This window comes from Denticeps clupeoides, chromosome 2 (genome assembly GCF_900700375.1).
Source record: "Denticeps clupeoides chromosome 2, fDenClu1.1, whole genome shotgun sequence".
Classification (NCBI taxonomy): Eukaryota; Metazoa; Chordata; class Actinopteri; order Clupeiformes; family Denticipitidae; genus Denticeps; species Denticeps clupeoides.
The window spans coordinates 19757816-19777925 of NC_041708.1; the positions used below are offsets into that span (position 1 = coordinate 19757816).

Genomic DNA, 20110 nt, shown 5'->3' on the forward strand with positions numbered 1-20110 from the left:
GCCATCATCTCTCTCTGATTCTTATTTTAAAGTCTTGTGTTAAAAAGTTTATCACGAAAAAATAGTGTCTTTATTCATTGAGTGTGAATGATTGGATGGCATATTATTATTATTATTATTATTACTAATATGGCTATTATTAAATGTTTTATGTTCTTAATGTGGCCAGTGTGAATTAGTGAAAAGAGAAGCGCCACAGAGTTTCTCCTTCCCCCTCCTCCTTTCAGCTCTGCAGATCAACCCAGAGAGCGGAGGGGAGAGGGAGAGGCTGCAGGGACAGAAATGTTCGATGGACTGCGGGAAGAGAAGTGAGCGAGGGAGCGGCGGGCTGGATGGCGCCGTGCTGCTCGCCTTTCCTCTGCTTTCTGGGAGACAGCAGGAATCCTAGCACAGGTATCTTCACGACAACATGGAGGTGAAGTGTGTGTGAGTGTGTGTGGGAATACAAGTAACACCATTCTGACCATATCTGCATCTCCTCATCTGCTCTATTACTCTGGACTCAACGTCTTTTCTTTTCTCCATCTCGGTTGTTTCGGACTTTTTTTTTTCTATGCCCCAGCATCAACAGACTAAACTGTGAGCTTTCTGTCTGTGGCTGGGCGCTTTGTTGAATGTGTGTGAGAGAGGTGGTGGGCATGTTCTCCTCCACTCACACGGCTGCAGCATTTGCTTTGTCTGGGGATGAGACGAGGTTCATTCATCATGGGGACACATTCAGGAGACTAGAACCTCCCTTCTCTATTAGAGATGTGTTTGTTGGAGTATTGTTGCAGGTGTGTTCTTGGTTGTGTTTGTGTGTGTGTGTGTGTGTGTGTGTGTGTGCACATCTGCCCTTTTGTCTTGCCCTTGTCCCTGACTGTGGTGCATTCTGGGTCTCTCCTGGCCTCTCTGGGTGTTATGGATCTGTGCCTGTCCCCGTCCCTGAGACCCTAACTTGTGATGTCATGTTGCCTTGTGCACGGGTTAGGCTCTTGGGAGCTGGGAGGGGTGCACATTCGTCTGTGACATACTCTGGGAGGGATAAGTGTTCTTTATGGGAGTCTTGTGGGCCGGGTTGGTAATAGATTTTAAAGGGGAAATCAGGAGATCGGAGCCCCAGCATCCAGCTACTCTTCTTCACGTGGTGTTGAAAGTGCTCAATCCTCAACACCGCCCAGTGTATCACCATGCTGCACTTTGTGTGTTTGAATATGAATGTGTTTACTTGGTGGTAAGGATCAATACTTTTAAATTGCTGAGAATTTGTGTGACGATGCTGTAATGGCAGGGTTATTTTGTGGATTTGTGGCATTTAAATGCACTTTTGTGAGGTAAACAAATAAAGCAATGTGATTATGACAGGATGCATTACACTGATTTGTAAAAGAGTGTTTGTGTGATTGCGTGTACTGCATGTACTTCCACATTTGACAGAGCTTCTCCACTGAACTTCAAATGCTTCTATTATTAGTCATTTTTATCCATAGTAGGGTTATTAGTGGAGAAGTAGTACCTCTTGGTGCTATATAATTGTGTATACATATGTACAATTATCAACAGTGATGAAACAGTGAAAATTGCAAAAAAAAACCAAACATTATTCAATAATAATGTGTAAAAAAACAGCTCTCCAGGAAGAATAAAATAAACATATAAATTATACACTAGTTATGAACTAAACTGTGGCACCCTACAAATGTATGTGTTTAGTTATTCTAAATAGGCAAAAATTATTAGATATGATAAGTTAATAATTAGATGAGCTAAAACTGTATGAAAATGATAAATTAGATGAATATCACTGGTCCAGACAGTTACAACTTTGTATGGTTATCTTATGCTGGTTGTGTTAAGGCAGAGTTGGATGGGGCTAGACTGCGTGTTGATGCAGGTGTTGAGTGCACTGCCTATTGCTGTGAGACTCTTGTCTGGGTGAATCGCTGTGATCCTGCCAATGTGGTTAAGGTCAACCAGTGTAACATTTGACTGTGATAGATCCATGTCTAATGTGTGCCTCTGATATAATTGTATATTATCCACTCTATTGTCCACTTTACCGTTGTTGCATTTCAGAGAACTTGTTATACACGCAATTGTATAGAATTTTTATCAGTCAACGAATGACTGTTCCATCTTGTCTTGTCAGCAAAATTGTAAAGTAAAACTCAGAAAAGAAAAAGGAACATACCATGTTTAATACGAGGAATGTACTTCCACAGAGGAAATTTTATATTCTAAAATTATTATCCAATACACACCTCGACAGGCTATGGCCGCTGGTCTTGCATGATTGTGGTCGTTTTCCATTTTCATTGTCCTGTGGTCCCTGGTTACCTGGTGTCACAGGTCACAAACTTTACTAATGAGCACAATCAAATGACATAGCTGGACTCTTAAAGAGTCTCTAATCACAATATGAATGACACATGCTAAGAGTGTATTTATCCCTTTTTTTGGGCACGAGTCTTCACCAAGCTTATAACCTGGTATGAGAAGGAGGGGAGAGGAAAACTGCCATTAGTGCAGCCTCCGGTCACTATGAATATCTGGTGATGCCGTACAGATTTGTTAATGCATACTTCCAGGGTGTATTAGGAACCTTATCACAAAGGCATCTATCTCACCACACTTCTTTCGTGGAAACCCTCTGAGCTCAACTGGTCTCCACAAGCACAGGAGGTGTTCACCACACTGAAACACAAGTTCACCACAGCCCCAGTTCTCCACATGCCAGACCCTTTACTTCCCTGTGTGGTGGATATGGATTCATTCACGTAGGAGGTTGGGTAATTGGTGGCAGGGGTTCAAATCCTGAATCATCAAGGTGCTACTGAGGTTCAATTGAGCAAGGTACCGTCCCCACACACTGCCCCCCCGCACCTTTCATCCACTGCTCACTAAGCATGATGGGCTAAATGCAGTGGACACATTTTGTTGTGTGCCTTGTGTGCTGTGATGTGTTGTGTATCACAATGATGAACATCTTCACCAGGAAGCTGACACAAGCTGTACAGAATTATGACATGACGAGCTCTTGATAGTCAAACTGGATTATGTACATAGTTGCACTGATGGAGGTATTGGCTAGAAGAGCCGTTTGCACCAACCTCTGCAACCTGGAATACATCCACACAGGCAGGTCAGTTAGGCTCTATTTTTCAGAGGCTTTTGCTTCATGATCACTTACAAACCTATATTACAAAACATCAAGGCAGATACCCCACAGCCTCATCATCTGGGGTGTGGCTAAGAAGCTGCAGACAACTCTCCAAAAGAAGTCTGCCCTTCTGGGTTGTCTTCCAGGAAAGAGTGTTGGTGTCCCCTGCTTTCTGGAGCAGATTCATCCCATTCCTCGACGGCTTGCACACACCACCAACCACCTCTCCCAAGCATTCTGATGGCCCACTCTGGCCCAAGATGTGCAGTGACTTGTTCAGTCATCGATAAAAATGTATCCTGCACTACCGGAAACAAATCCAAATAATTAAATAAAAACCAATAGGCTACAGGACATTTGGTTCACTCTGCTGGTGCTGAAAAATTGGAAGGTTATGAATCAGATTTTTTTGCAAAAGATTACTTGTTGAGAATAGATATTTAGGAACCCATATCTCATTTCAGTGTGTTCCTGGAAGTAACAGGAGTTAAGTACTTGGCAGGACATTAAACATTTTTTTGTGTATTTCAGCACATTGTGGAGTATTTTGGAATGAAATTATCTGGCCAACAGTGCTTGCATTTGGTAGGCTCTGCATGGGCTAGCTGTGCAGCACTGGCAAATTAAAATGAAAGATTGACAAAGTTCTGTGGATGCAGAATGAAACGTCTCTACATTAAAGAAAGCAAGTCCAGTTGCCATGACTCAACTTTCAGACAAATTCACCTGAATTACTGAGAATCTTCACAGACATTAAAATGAAATTTTGCATAGGGCGCGTTTTCTTTAAATGCGAAATACAAAACTTGAGTAATGGCAACAAGACACATGGAATGATGTGTCAAATCTCACAGTCTAATGCATTGATTGTCATTGCTTTAATAATCCATAACATGTATGATGATATGGTATAACTCTGCTCTGCTAATTCAATTATTTTCTGCTATTATCTTTAACTGTTTTGATATTAGTGTAGGGATGAATGATATATCGAAATCGCATTTTGTGAGAGACTGGAGTGACACCACATTGGGGAGAACGGGACCAGGTGAAAGGCGAATGCAGCCAAATGTGCAGAGCAAGGGCAGGCGACGCTCTATTCAGATGAGGGGGCGTGCAGCAGAGTACACAAAGTTCAGATAGTAAAACAAAGCTCATTGCGCTCTTCACGTGTTTTGCATTACCTCTCAAAAATGAGTGGCGCTCAACATGCCACGCTTGCAGCGGGGCTCACCACTAGAAAATTGGTACGGTTTTCTAAACTTCTCCTAAAACAATAATGTGGTGTTAAAGATCTTTGCACACTCAGAGACTGATAAGATTTTTCTCCATTTCCACTTTTTGAAAGTCTGAACATTGCCCACTTCAATGCTTTGATTCAATTGGTTGCATGAAAATGTGTCATGGTGCACCACGGTCAAAATTCAACAAATTTCAACTTTGAAAGACTAACCTTAACCCTAAACCTAACCACAAACGATTGTGCAAGTCATACAGATTAGGTACTGACATGTGTGCAAGGCTGGCAATTTCCGCACTTGCAGTCTGCTTGGCGCAGTGCAAAACCCTATCCATTACGGTTATATTGTATATTACCATAATATAGTAACTAATCATAAATTAAATCATAATTGCGATTATTCTCAAATAAATTGCAATTCTTTATTTTATTTTTTTTCTTAAAATAGTTCAGCCCTATATTGCTCTTTTGAGAGGTTCTTCCCCAACTGGTTTTCATTTTGTACCAGCTGGCAGATCCCAGACCTGTGAGTGAAACTACTTGCAGTCCCTGCAAAAGTGTCTTTTTCAGTTTTTTTTTTCTTCTGAAGATCAGATTTGAACTTGAGTCTGGGGAATGGCTGTGCACTGTTAATAAGAATAATATGTTTGTTTTTTACACATTCATTGTTGATTCATTATCATTACAAATGTGAACGTGCCCATTTTAACAGTGGAAGACCAGATTCGTACGTTCTCATGGAGGTCCCTACATTCTTCACAGGCTGGAGTCTGTGACAGCACCAAAATAGTACCTGTTCTTTACCCTGTCTCCAGGTTTTCCAACCTTTTTCATTTAACAGACTTACAGTGTCGGATGTCAGAACTGTGGCTGATTAAACTTGCATTTAGAACCTAAAAATACCAAACGCAGCTCTGCTGGATGAACCTGTTCTCTGTGACGTTAATCGTTCTTTAAGGTGCCGTGCGTTTGCAGTGAAGTTTAGCAGAGCTCACTGTAGCGGCGGAGGAGTAATTTATTCTTCCTGTGCCGGTCTCCCGTATAAACCCGCTGACCTCGGCAAAGCATGGCTTGTCCCACGGCCCCAAATGAGCCCCTCTGATTTGTGACGGGGGTGGGGTTGGAGCTTTGGTGCCTGTACTCTCCTCCAGAGCACTTCCAGCTGCTCTCCAGCTCTCACTGCGGGGCAAGAGACGTGTCTCAGCACACTCACTGATAAACAACATGCCTCACACACACACACACACACACACACACACACACACACACACACTGTGTAAAAAAAGTGTAACTGTATGAACTAAGGGCGGGCCACCTTGTAGTGTAAGTGAGTAGAGTTGGAATGAGAAGGGGGATGCCAAACTCGTGTGCTCTGTTTCAAATTTAAACCCTTGCTTCCTGAGCAATAATCATTCCCACCTTACTCAAGACTTCAGAAAGGCTCAGAATACTGTACACAACTCCAGTGTGAGGAACATAATAAACTGCATGCTGAATAAAATATTTTGTATCATTATTCAAATTGCAGCCAGTTTATATAGTTGATTTTGAAAGAAACCAAATTTGTCACATCTCCATTCAGACATAAGAAGCGAAAACTAAAGGAGGGCAAATACATACAATCTCTAAGGGGAAAAAGATGCCACGCCAGGCATACAATCAATGAATAAGAGCACACATATGAAAGCTGACACAATCAGGAAATTAGATCATTTTCATTAAGTTTGAAGTTATTTGTTCTTTGCTTCATTTGAGTTTTTCTGATGTAGAGGGATATATAGACAAAATGTTTTTTGTGCCACTAATATAAACATTCTGAAACATTCTTTACATTTCTGTTCCCTCATTTAATACATCTACATATAATGTCGAACTTGTAGCCTCAGCACAGCTTTTTCCCTTAATCCCCCACATTCTAAGAACCATGATGTATGGATAATACTCAGTGTTACCATAGAGACCAGGCTGCATTTTTCTCTTTTTCTTACACTGTCTTGTTTTGTAAAATTGTCAGAAAATCTGAAGGTCATTGCAAATGAGGTTTAGGTTGTCAGTTTGTAAGGTGCCATCAAAGTCAGGATTAAACTCTGGTTTGAGAATCGGTTGTGGTTTCTGTGAATATAACATCATTTAGAGTTTAATCCATGAAGCACAAGGAATTAAAGACTTACATTTTTATTTTCCATCTGATGAGACATTTGTCGATTTATTTATTTAACTTAATGGTCCAGCATGACCTTTCTCTATGTACAGAAAACCATATCATACATGACAGAGCCTGACCATTCAAACTGACTAACTTTGGGTCAACTGTATCAATCAACTGTGCTGTGATGCTCTATCACTAATCAGGTTGTCAATTGTCAGTGTTGCCAGTATGCTGATGCAGCAGATTCAGGCTGTTACAAGACATGACCACATCTCACTACAGTCCCAATCAGTCAACCCACATCATATTCCAGAAAAATGTTCCATTCTCTTCATTGTTCTCTTCCTAACCAAAGCTCTCCTCTCCACAGATGCTGCTAAAAGCACAGGGAAGAACACTGGAAATGATGACCACATCAGCTTCAAATGAATTGCCCTGAAATGGAGGCTGCCTGGGTTGTCCAGGCGGCCAAACCTACTGCATGCACAAGGATGTGCCCGTAAATCCCACTGCTTTCAGTTCTGCTGGTTTCAGGCACTGCTGGATGCTAACAATTCACAGGTTTCAAGGAATTGGTTTGTAACATGAATTTGTGTATGACGATATTTACAAAGATTCTTTTCTTACTGTACAATTTAGAGGCCATGAATACAAATAAAGAGTACATTTCTGTACCCTCTCACAATGCCATCTTGGTAGATTATTGGAAGGGTTTTGGTCTAGGTGGACAGGAGGGTTTAATGGGCACATTGTGTTCTCATTCAGGTCTGGACATGGAGGTGCTGAGTGAGAAATAGAGTATTTTTTTCCAAGGTCTACAGCCAGACTGGGCCAGACTATCCTCTGTCTGGACTGCTCCTTGGAAGAATCCAGAGATCTGATTATGCATCACGCCTGACATCAAAGGTATAAGGTGAATGTCAGGTTCCTTGACCAGATTTATTCTGGTTGCAGGAAATGTTTTGGGATTTGTACTGTATTGCCTAAATTCACAGCTCTCACTGAATGCTACATCAAGATGTTGATATTTGAAGCCACCAATACTGAATAAAGAACATGAAGAATAGTAAGTGGTTCTGGATGAATTGGTACATATTCTTGATGAAGACACGAATTAAGATATTTAATGAAAGGCTTCAGGCCTTATCACCCCTTGTAACAAAACCATATTGAGGGGCCTAGCCAAAATACAGTGGTTCATGGACCCCTGATGAACCCGGAATGATACATATATCAATGTTTAATACAGTTTGGGACTTCTTTAAGCAGTCCTCCTAAAAAGAAAACATTTTGCTCCCGGTCCTTTCATCTTCTAGTTGATCTGTAGATAGGAGCACAAATGGCAGCGTTACTCATGAGGGAGATTCTGGTGATTTGCTGTAATTAAGTTGACAGACAGCTATGATAAATTCAGGCTTTTACACATGATCATTTACTCACAAAAAAGTCCCTCTAATTCAAAATTTTTCTCAGACTCCTTGCCTTTAACAAATATTTTGCTGACCCAGTTGCTCCTTGTTGTGTGTGTGTGAACATTAGCATATTTGTAGATGACTGTAGCTCTATATGGCTATTAATGCTCATCACTTACAAATAAGAAAAAAAATGATAAAGAATAAGGAAACAATTGAAAAATGAATATAGCTGCAACCAGTTTATACCAGCGGCATTACTGATTTTATCCATGTGGATTTGAAATCAAAATTATTATATTTTCATGAATGTTGTTCTTCTGCTACATTTTACATAGATTATTAATCAGAAGAAATATATGAATAAAGGGTTCTGGAAAAAAACATTTTTTTTTTACTTTAATTAGGCTGTAAATGTTGCCTCAGCTGTCCTCAGCTCAGATGTCTTCTCCTGTGTAATTCTCAACAAACCCCCTTGCCAAATCTCTTCATCGGCACCTTCTGCTTTCCTTTTTCTGGCCCCCTGTTAAAGCACCACCCCACCCCCTGTGTTTCTGCTCCTCCCAGAGTTCATTGGGTTCGCCCTCTTCTTTTTTCTCCCTGTTTTTGGAGCTCTGCTGCAGACTGAATTCAGGCTGCCCAGTGTCTTGAAGTTCTGCTATATTTTTGTACATAGACCACACTACATTCTTCAGATTCATCTCTTCAAATGCAGTGCCAAAGGTTTGAAAATCCCCCGAATGCCCCCCTGGTGTCAAATTCCTTTGCAGGAGAGCATGCGCAGTGCAGGGACAACCCTGCAACCCTGCTGCAGACCTCCTGTAATTAAAACCACCGGCACCTGAGCTGCTTAAGCCTGGGATTAAGAGTATGATTAGATGTCCTAAGGAAGTGCATTATTATTAACTGTAAAATGATTTGCCAATAAAATTACATTAATCCCCGACACTAAATATTAAATGTTTTATTCAAATTCCTGTTGAATGCCTTTTGTTTTACCAATGCTCTGAGAGTCTTTACATTCAAACATTTCAATCGCATTTACTGCTCCTATGTACAACAATAAAGGTGACTTGATTTGGTATTTATGTGTAATTATGGACACAGTTTATGTACATGGTATTTGAAAACTGTATGAAATTACATATGCACACTGTATCCACAAATCTACAGTACAGGCCAAAGGTTTGGACACACCTTCTCATTCAATGTGTTTTCTTTATTTTCATGACCATTTACATTGGTAGAGTCTCACTGAAGGCATCAAAACTGAATGAACACATGTGGAGTTATTTACTTAACAAAACAAAAATTGGGAATGGTTGGTAACATTGAACACATTTTATAAATGGTCAGAAACTTGTATATTACTCATGAAAGAATAAAGTTACGTTAAAAACACCAATTACCAATAAATTTGATGTGTCACATGACCCTCTTCCTATTGAAAAAACAAAAGTTGAATCCAAGGTGGCCGACTTCAAAATGGCCACTACGGTCACCACCCATCTTTTTTGTTTTTTAGTTCCTTTTATCTATTGGTTTGACTTTAAGTTAAAAAAGGTAGAGACTAAATATCTGCATGACCCTTCTTTTCACTCATGTGTGTACAGAACATATTTCAAAACTGTTCAGTTCTTCACCAACATACTGCAATCTGCAAAATGCTGGGGCCAGAATCAGAGGTTACCAAGGCAACCACAGAGCCCATAACTTTTATTTGAATATTTCCTCACCTGTTTGAGTTAATCAAAATTAGTGCCTCATTTCATTACTTGGATTACAGAGGATGTCTTGGCAAATCAGAACCGACGTAGAAAAAGATAAACTGTAAACACACCAGAAAAAGCAGATGCACATAAAATGCAGCTAATGTGGACTGAAGAAAATCAACAGATGGAGTACAAATTACTGGATCTGAACCTGAAATTAAAAAATGTACCACAAAGTTTTATTATGGGACTGACTGTGTGATGGTGGATTTAAACCAGCTAACCAGTGTCCTGGTCAGTGGACACTTCTGTGTCTATTAGTCTGCCAGTGGCAAATTCCCTCTCTTGGGCCAGTCTTCTGTTTATTTCCATGGAGAAGCCTGTTTCCCAGGTTTCTCTTAGCCACTGACTGAAGGCATTTGGATGAGTTCCATGCAGCACAAAGTGCAGAGCATTCCACCCATCTGTGTAATCCTGCATGTCAGATGGTGTTAATGTTGCACTGGGAAAATGGAGGATGCTTGCAAAATGACACTTTCAACCAGAAAATATAGAGACAACATGGTATTATTTAAAGAATGCGAAAAATTGTAGTGGTTGAATTGCTATATTTAGTTTTTCGACAATTGAAAAAATGATAAAGAGTTGCGTGATTATTATAGGGATTACTCCGAGTTTTGGGAAGAGGAAACATGACCTAGAGCCAGCTGAAGTACGCAGCATGTTCTATTAATAGTTCAAAGGCAGCACCTTGCTTAGAATGTCACTGATACCAACACTTGGCAATTTTGTTGGGGAGACCTGAGTAATTCTGAAATGAATGGAAATGAACAGCAGAATCTTTTGGTAACAATGTTATCAAAACCAGGAGCATGATTTAATTATTTTTGATTCTTGATTACTGCTAAACAATGCAAATGTTAATTGCAATTAACTTTTCAAATATTATCAATGATTATTAACAACTAGGAAAAAATAGTCCACTGTGGACACGTGCGAATGTTTATTTCTTGGTGCACTCACTTTGAAATGGCCAAATGAAGTGTTGATTCTTTTGTTGTAGTGCATTTTAATGGGTAAGGCACTACTCTGGTCTACTCTGAGGACTACTCTGCTGTCAAAAGTGCCATTCTGCTTCCAGAAAAAACTTTGAAAGTTTTACAGAACGTAAGTAAAATGTGCTTTGACACCACATGTATACATGTTTTAAGCTGACCAAAGTGCTACAAGGATGTCATTAAAACAAAAAATGACTAAATAAAATGACAAACATCACAGGGGCCAATGCAAAGAGGCTAAAAAAATGCCAGGTAACAGTCTTGCTGCTGAGTTATGGCCCATATGGAGGTGTGAAATTTTTAATTCAGGGAATGATGTACAATGCCCTCCATGATTATTGGCACCACTGGTTAAGATGTGTTAAAAGCCTTCAAGTAAATTCAATTGTTATTGCAGAAGCATACTCTCACACTGAAAATTGTAGGAAAATGTAACCTTCAACTCAATTTTAAGGAAAAAAAATGCATGACTGTCACATGATGGAATCATGTGACTGGGAGTAACACAAAAGTAACATCAAATCCTTTCTCCTGAACTCCTTCCTCTCGTCCTGTCCTGTCCTGGACGAATCAGTGCGTCGTCTCCACCACCGCCTTTGTGGATTCCCGGGCGGCTGGAACCTTTATTGATCACTCCTTTGTGATAGCACATCACATCCCCTTGGAACCCCTCACATCTCCACTCACTATCACCTCTGTGGACGGTTGACCTGTCTCATCGGGACCATCACTCACCACACGGTTACTCTCCGGCTCCGAATCGACTCCCACATCGAAAAAATCAATTTTTTATCACCACCATCATCACCTCACCACTCCTCCTCGGTTTCCCCTGGCTGTCTCTCCATGAACCACATATCTCCTGGTCATCAGGCATGGTGTTGGAGTGGGGAGAGAATTGCCATCGCCACTGTCTTCTGCCACAGCCCTACCCATCTGCCACCTCGAACCCAGAATCAACCCGTCCCATTTTAGATAACGTCCCTTCCTGTTACCATGACCTAGCTGCCATCTTCAGTCCGTCGAAAGCTACCCAGCTGCCACCCCATCAGCCAGCAGCTCACGGTCCCCCACCCCATAACGCCGCTGCGTAGGAGTGAACTTCAGTGAGAAGAAGTGTCAAGTACAGCGGCTTGTAGTGCGGTGTTGTTGGATGTAATGTCTTTTGGTTTTTGCTGACTGGTGCTCGTTTGGTGGGTCCTGGACTAAATGAACACTAATAATAACTGGCTATGTTCCTACCAGGGACTGGTGTGTTGAATCAGCCTGGTTCTCAATGACTCTGATGGACTAATTGGTGGAGACTGGGTATTGGTTGTGGGTAGGTTTGTATGCCTTATAAATAGGACCAGACGCCGGACCGTGACCGGCGCCATAGTGAAGGGCGGAGCGGCCAGCGGCGCTACAGCCAGTAACCGACAACGCGAGCTAAGTACCTCGCAAAGGGACATCGGAGTTGTCATTTCCGGTTAACGCGCTATTGTATGTGGACCTGAATCATTCCATCTGGCAGCCCGACGGTGTTTGTGTTGCAGCGGGATCGGCGTATAGCAACGGCGGCCGACGAAAGAAGGAAGCGTGGACAGAGCCTACTCCTGTTACGTTTTCATTCATCCGGCCTGGCCGGGAACTGGGTGGAGCTTGTTGCCGAGCATTCCGGAGGGCGACGTAGCTGCGGAGTGGAGCGCTTGGAGACCGACGTGTGAACACTTCCGGTTTGACAATTCGTGCGACCATTGGTTTCGTGGGTTTGGGTAGACTAGTTTTCATACTGGTCGGGGGTAGCCGACCAGTATTTTTAAGATTTTTTCTTATTAGATAGGTATTTTTATATAGGTATATGCTTTAGGTAATTAGTAATGCTGTGAGTATGGGGGTTAAGATAACCAGCCTGGTTTGTCACCATACTGATTTTATTACTCACCCAACCCTCTTAAAATGTGCATTTGTGGTGCTTCACTTGCGGTTTGAAAACATGTGTTTGGTGTGATCTCCGATTTCTGATGAATTGTGGGTTTGTACGTGTGCTCTGAATTGTTGTCACGATTTGCTGTGTGTACCGGGGAGGGTGGCATTAACCCTGCAGTACTAGTGAGGTGTAACCGTTCCTCGCAGTGTTATTCTCATACGCCCCCAACATGCATCTTGTCTGATTTTATTTAAACAACAAATAAAGTGTACTGTTTGAATTATACTTTGCGTGTTGCCTGTGTCTGGGGTGGACAAAGTGGGAGCAATAAGTAACCTTACGGTCACGACATAGTTTTGGCGTAGTCGGCAGGATTGTCCACTCTTGACACAGACAGCATGGAAAGTGGGGCTGTTGGTGCATTTATTCTGCGACTCCGTGAGTGCCTGGCTACATGGAGGGACAAGGAACTAAGGACCGAGGTTGAAGATGACGATGATGAAATGCTGAGGTCTCAGTTGGTGACTGGGCTGCGGCCAGGCCCCTTACAGGCGGAGCTACAGAAGCTGCTACGGAGGAATCCTACGTTGAAGTTTGTAGACGTAAGTAAAGAGGCCAAGGCGATGGAACAAGAGTCGAATCTTTGTGCGGAGCAAGCCAATGTACGACGGACCTATGTGCCCTCCCCAGCCCCCATAACCGCTCAGCCCACTGAGCACTGGCAGCAGGTTCGGGCCACTGAAGGCAGAAGTCTTGCTGGACTTAGAGCTGCCAATGGGATGAAGTTACCTTATATTGGGTAAGCTATCTTGAACTTTCAGATAGGGGGAGTGGTAGTGCCTGCGAAGGGGGTTGTCGTAGTGGACGATGACTACCTCCAGTCAGATTATGGCATCCTCGGGATGAATGTGATTACGCATTGTTGGGAGGCCCTCTTCCAGAATGGCCACCCTGGTCTGGCAGCTTCGTGTTCACGACGGGCTGGACAAGCATGGGAGAGGGCTTTCCATGTGTGCTGGCGGGTACAGGCCATCAGCCCCATTACCGAATTCCAGGGAACTGCTCGTTTGCATCCCCAGGGATCAGTCCTCCTGCCCCGAGACCGAGATGATCATGTGGGCTTGCGTGCCACGAGCGACTGGACACGCAAATTGCTGTGTGATGGTGGAAGATCTGGGAGGGGAGACAAGAGAGTGGCGGATCGGCCGGGCAATAGTGCAGATGAGGTCAGGCAGAATACCCCTCCGTGTTTGTAATCCACACCCCTACCCAGTAGAATTGCCAACTCGTAAACCCTTGGCACAGGTCACACGCATCAATCAGACTGACATCCAGGGGCCCAGACAGTTGGTACTGCGGCAGTCCGGGGGTTGTGAAGTGGAGGTCGATGTACGCCCGGTGAGTGTGGAAGGGGACTGCGATTACCACATTGGTGCACTTCAAGGGGACGGACTGACTACAGACCAACAGGAGCGACTGACTAATCTGCTTCAGCGGTGGACTTGCGTTTTTGCTGCCCATGAGGAGGATTATGGTAGGACCAGTGCAGTGATGCACCAGATTCCAACAGGGGATGACCCTCCAGTACGGGAACGGTACAGGCCAGTTCCCCCAAGTCTGTATCCTGACCTCCGTGACCTGCTGCAAGGGATGTTGGCTAGTGGGATCATCACTGAGAGTTCTAGTCCATGGGCAGCACCAGTGGTCCTAGTGAAAAAGAAAGATGGGACCTGGCGGTTTTGTGTGGACTACCGAAAACTTAATGCGGTCACCCATAAGGATGCATACCCACTCCCTCGTATCGAAGAATCCTTGACTGGACTGAAGAAGGCCATGTGGTACTCCACCCTGGACCTTGCCAGCGGCTATTGGCAAGTTGAAGTAGATCCGCGGGACAAAGAAAAGACTGCTTTTGTAACCCCAATGGGTCTTTACCAGTGGGAGCAGATGCCCTTTGGACTGTGTAATGCACCTCCAACCTTCCAGCGCCTAATGCAGAGGTGTCTGGGGGAGAGGGTCAATGACTTCCTTTTGATCTACCTTGATGATGTGATTCTGTATTCCTCTGATTTTGATAGTCATTTAATGCACCTGGATCAAGTTTTTGAACGGCTTCACCATCATGGGCTTAAGCTCCAGCCCCAAAAATGCCGGTTCTTCCAACAGAAGGTGAAGTACTTGGGCCACGTCATGAGTCGAGAGGGGGTCGCTGTGGACCCAGAGAAAACTGCCGCAGTGCGGGAGTGGCCAGTCCCTACTACGGTGAGAGAAGTACATTCCTTCCTGGGTTTTGTAGGTTTTTACCGCCGCTTTGTCTCAGGCTTTTCGGAGATTGCACAACCCCTGAATAGCTTGCTCCAAGGAACAGGGGGCAAGAAGACAGCAGCCGTATCTTGGACTTTGGCCTGTCAAGAGGCTTTCGAAAAACTTAAAAGGGCCCTCCTCCAGACCCCGGTTCTGGCCTATGCGGATTTTAACATGCCCTTTCGATTATATACGGATGCCAGCCTCCATGGTCTTGGGGCCATGCTTGATCAGGTACAGGAAGGGAAGGAGAGAGTAATTGCGTACGCGAGCCGTAGTCTACATCCAGCAGAGAGAAATGACAAGAATTACAGTTCTTTCAAACTGGAGTTATTAGCATTAAAATGGGCAGTCACAGAGAAATTTAAAGACTACCTCTGGGGGGCATCCTTTAAGGTCTATACGGATAACTGCCCCTTAACTCATCTTCAGACCGCCAACCTGGGGGCGACGGAACAGCGTTGGGTGGCTCAACTGGCCAACTGCGACTTTGAACTCTGTTATAGGCCCAGGTCTGTGAACCAAAATGCAGACGCCCTATCCCGGGTTCCTGTTTGGGCCAGTAATAACCTGGTGGAAGCACGTACCGTCTCGCCGCCCAGAGCTGGAGAAAACACTCCGCCAGTGGATTGGGTGGCCCTTCAAGGGGCTGACCCTGATCTTAGTTTGTTGCGCCAGTGGAAAACCGAAGCCATGATATGCCCACCGCAAGGTATACAGTCCCTTTCAGCGGCTGGCCGGAGGCTACTTAGAGAATGGGAACGCCTTAAAGTGTGTGATGGGATCCTGGTACGAGAGAGTCAGGACCCTGCGACTGGACAGATGTTGGCACCAGTGGTGGTGCCAGGCACGAAAACCCGGGAAATCTGGGAATCCTATCATGGCGCCTTTGGCCATGCGAGGGGTCAGAGAATGGTGCAAGCACTCAGAGGGCGGGTGTACTGGGATGGCTTGGCTCGTGATTGTGGGAAGTGGCCAGCAGAGTGCCGTCAGTGTATCCTGGGTAGAGGATCGGAGGTTAGAGTGCCCCTTCAGCCTGTGGTGAGTCATTACCCCTTTGAAATTTTCTGTCGTTAGGTAGAGTGAATGACTCCCATCCTTATATATTGGTGATGACTGACTTGTTTTCCAAGTATGCCATAGCTATCCCCACGAAGGATCAGACCACACAGACTACAGTGAGAGGGCTATGGAAGCATGTGATCCAACCGTTTGGGTGTCCAGAACGAATCCTAACAGATCAAGGGGGTGCTGTTGAATCCGACCTCATGAGAGAACTGTGCCAAGTGAATGGTTGCACCAAGAGTCGCACCACTACCTATCATCCTCAAGGTAATGGAGCTTGTGAGCAGTTTAATCAGACCCTCCTGAGGCTATTAAATTCTTTGGAATACCACAGACACAGGGCTCGTTGAACGACTGGGTGCAACAACATCAAAGACAGTTATTAACTGCCTACCACCAGGTACGGAGACAGACACACCAGCGGCAAGAGTGGGATCGGCGGCGCTATGATAGGACGGCCAAAGCCCTCCCCTTGTTGCCGGGGGAACGGGTACTGTATAGGAACTTTAGGAGGCAGGCCGGGGAAAATTTGGGACCCCCACTGGGTCCCAAAGCCCTTTGTGGTCGTCTCCCAACTTAACCCGGGCCAGCCTGTTTATGTGATACGCCCCGAAGGTACAGAGGGACCCACTTGTACAATCCACTGGAATAACTTGCGTCCCTGCCCTGTTTGTTGGAAGGGGGGTCAAGAGGGAGCAGATCCTGGGGGTGGGGAGATATCACAGGGTGGTTTGGGCTTTTGGCCTGTTAATTTTCCGTGTGGTCCTCCACAGTCAGGCCCCCCCCAAAATGAAGGACCGGCATTAAGACCGGTCATTGATTTAGGGGAACCGAGGCAGGTAGGTTCTGACTCTCAAGGGAGTGTTGGGGTTGAGAGTTTGGGACCTAGGCGCTCCAACAGAGTTAATTTTGGGATTCCTCCCGACAGATTTGGGAATTAGTGGTCGGGACGACCACTGTAAAAAGGGGGAGGAGAAATGTCAAGTACAGCGGCTTGTAGTGCGGTGTTGTTGGATGTAATGTGTTTTGGTTTTTGCTGACTGGTGCTCGTTTGGGGGGTCCTGGACTAAATGAACACTAATAATAACTGGCTATGTTCCTACCAGGGACTGGTGTGTTGAATCAGCCTGGTTCTCAATGACTCTGATGGACTAATTGGTGGAGACTGGGTATTGGTTGTGGGTAGGTTTGTATGCCTTATAAATAGGACCAGACGCCGGACCGTGACCGGCGGCGTAGTGAAGGGCGGAGCGGTCAGCGGCGCTACAGCCAGTAACCGACAACGCAAGCTAAGTACCCCGCAAAGGGACGTCGGAGTTGTCATTTCCGGTTAACGCGCTATTGTATGTGGACCTGAATCATTCCATCTGGCAGCCCGACGGTGTTTGTGTTGCAGCGTGATCGGCGTATAGCAACGGCGGCCAATGAAAGAAGGAAGCGTGGACAGAGTGGAATGGCGGCTACTCCTGTTACATTTTCATTCATCCGGCCTGGCCGGGAACTGGGCGGAGCTTGTTGCCGAGCATTCCAGAGGGCGACGTGGGCGTGTTCGCGGGATCCTGGACGGCGTGATCCGGCGCAGCTGCGGAGTGGAGCGCTTGGAGACCGACGTGTGAACACTTCCGGTTTGACAATTCGTGCGACCATTGGTTTCGTGGGTTTGGGTAGACTAGTTTTCATACTGGTCGGGGGTAGCCGACCAGTATTTTTAAGATTTTTTCTTATTAGATAGGTATTTTTATATAGGTATATGCTTTAGGTAATTAGTAATGCTGTGAGTATGGGGGTTAAGATAACCAGCCTGGTTTGTCACCATACTGATTTTATTACTCACCCAACCCTCTTAAAATGTGCATTTGTGGTGCTTCACTTGCGGTTTGAAAACATGTGTTTGGTGTGATCTCCGATTTCTGATGAATTGTGGGTTTGTACGTGTGCTCTGAATTGTTGTCACGATTTGCTGTGTGTACCGGGGAGGGTGGCATTAACCCTGCAGTACTAGTGAGGTGTAACCGTTCCTCGCAGTGTTATTCTCATACGCCCCCAACATGCATCTTGTCTGATTTTATTTAAACAACAAATAAAGTGTACTGTTTGAATTATACTTTGCGTGTTGCCTGTGTCTGGGGTGGACAAAGTGGGAGCAATAAGTAACCTTACGGTCACGACAGAAGCAACATGGGTGCAATTCCCGGTCCGGACCGCGTTGAGAGAGGACAGCGACACTGGCTGCAAAGCTGTGATACCCCCTTTCTGGTCTGGACTAATCACCAAAACCTCATCACTATCAAAGCGGCCAAACAACTCAATCCCGTCAGGTGTGGTGGGCTCTTTTCTTCGAACAATTTAACTTCCAGCTATCCTTCCGTCCCAGTTCCAGAAATCAAAAGGCCGACGCACTGTCCTGACAGCACGCTCCAGATTCGCAATCGTCTGACCCCGAGCCCATTCTTCCACCTCACCGCATCCTAGGTCCTCTCTGGTGGTCCCTGGAGACTAATGTCCGGGTTGCCCAGACATCTGACCCTGGCCTGGCTAACACCTGTACGTTCCCAACACCTGCCGGCCATTCCACTGTACTCTCAGGCCATCCAGGACGTCAACGGACCCTCTCCTTCATACGCCGGGCGTTCTGGTGGCCTTCATTACTGTGGGATGTACAGGCCTACGTTGATGCCTGCGACGTCTGTGCCCGGGCCAAGACTCCCGGCTGTTGGTCACCTGCGTCCTCTTCCCATTCCTCGTCGTCCCTGGACCCACCTTGCCTTGGACTTCATCACCGGTCTCCCTAATTGAATGACCACCATCCTGACCTTAGTCGATCGCTTCTCCAAGGCCACTTGGTCGCCCTGCCCGGCCTACCGTCCTCTGCCACAACTGCTGACCTCATGCAGCTGACCTGACACGTCGTCCGACTCCATGGGTTCCCCCAGGACATTGTCTCCGATTGGGGAGCCAGTTTGTCTCAGCTGTGTGGAAGCCGTTCTGCCGCCTCATTGGTTCCACCTACAGCCTCTCCTCTGGCTACCACCCTCAGACCAACGGCCAGGTGGAGAGAACCAACCAACAGCTGGGACGATACCTGCGGTGCTTTGCGTCGGAACATCAACGCACCTGGCCGGGTTTTCTATTTTGGGCGGAGCTGGCCCATAACATGCAGGTCTCCTCCGCCACCAGCCATAATCCATTTGAAATCTGTAATGGTTTTCAACCCGCCATCTTCGCTCACCAGGCGCCCGCAGGTGGGCTCCCTTTGGCCCGTCAGAGGATCCGTGGCTGCCGAAACGCCTGGAGAACAGCGTGGTCCCTCCGTACCGCCACCTGCAGGACGTCAGCCCAGCATGACCACCAGCACCCCAGCCGACTGTGCTTCCAAGTGGGACAGAGAGTGTGGCTATCCACCCAGGACCTTCGTCTCAGAACTGTTAGGGGTGGTAGTAGCCTAGTGGCTAACATACTCGCCTATGAATCAGAAGACCCAGGTTCAAATCCCGCTAACTACCATTGTGTCCCTGAGCAAGAGACTTAACCCTGGGAGGGAGTCTGATAAATGAATGCTTTGAAATACCAAAAATCTGGTGGCATCTGCTCGAAAGATGAAGATGGGTCATCACTGGGTCTTTCAGCAAGATAATGACCCTAAACATGTGGCCAAATTTACACAGAAATGGTTCATCAGCCACAGAATCAAGCCCCTCCTATGGCCATCTTAGTCCCCAGACTTCAATCCAATTGAAAACCAGTGGAGTGAGCTGAAGAGGAGAGTGCAGAGAAGTGGACCCAGGTCGCTTTATGATTTAGACAGATTGTGCAAAGAGTAATGGTCTTTCTGTATTCTTCTATCTTGTGAAACTTAAGTGCTGTTTGTAAAAAAGATTAAGTGCTGTTTTGTTGGCAAAAGGGTTTGTACAAAGTATTAAGTTCAGGGGTGTTAATAATTGTGGCACACATGATTTGATGTAAAAGAATTATTTCTTAATGTGTGATTTTTTTCCCCCAATAAATATATACACTCGAATTAAAGGTTGGATTTGACTCTTTTTTTTCATTGTGGCCCTATTTTATTTAGAACATAACTGAATTTGTTAGAAGCTTATAATTATAAAGGACATTACTTTGAGG

General features: G+C 45.1%; 1 long non-coding RNA gene across 2 annotated transcripts; it reads left to right on the forward strand.

The window, feature by feature from the left end:
- The first annotated feature begins 240 nt into the window (after window positions 1-240).
- Window positions 241-8913, forward strand: LOC114784305 (uncharacterized). 2 transcript variants are annotated; one of them, XR_003748843.1, is made up of 3 exons: window positions 241-393; window positions 5092-5194; window positions 6899-8913. It is a non-coding gene; the product is annotated as an uncharacterized LOC114784305 (long non-coding RNA). The 2 variants fall into 2 exon arrangements; XR_003748842.1 differs by lacking the exon at window positions 5092-5194.
- Window positions 8914-20110: the final 11197 nt, after the last annotated feature.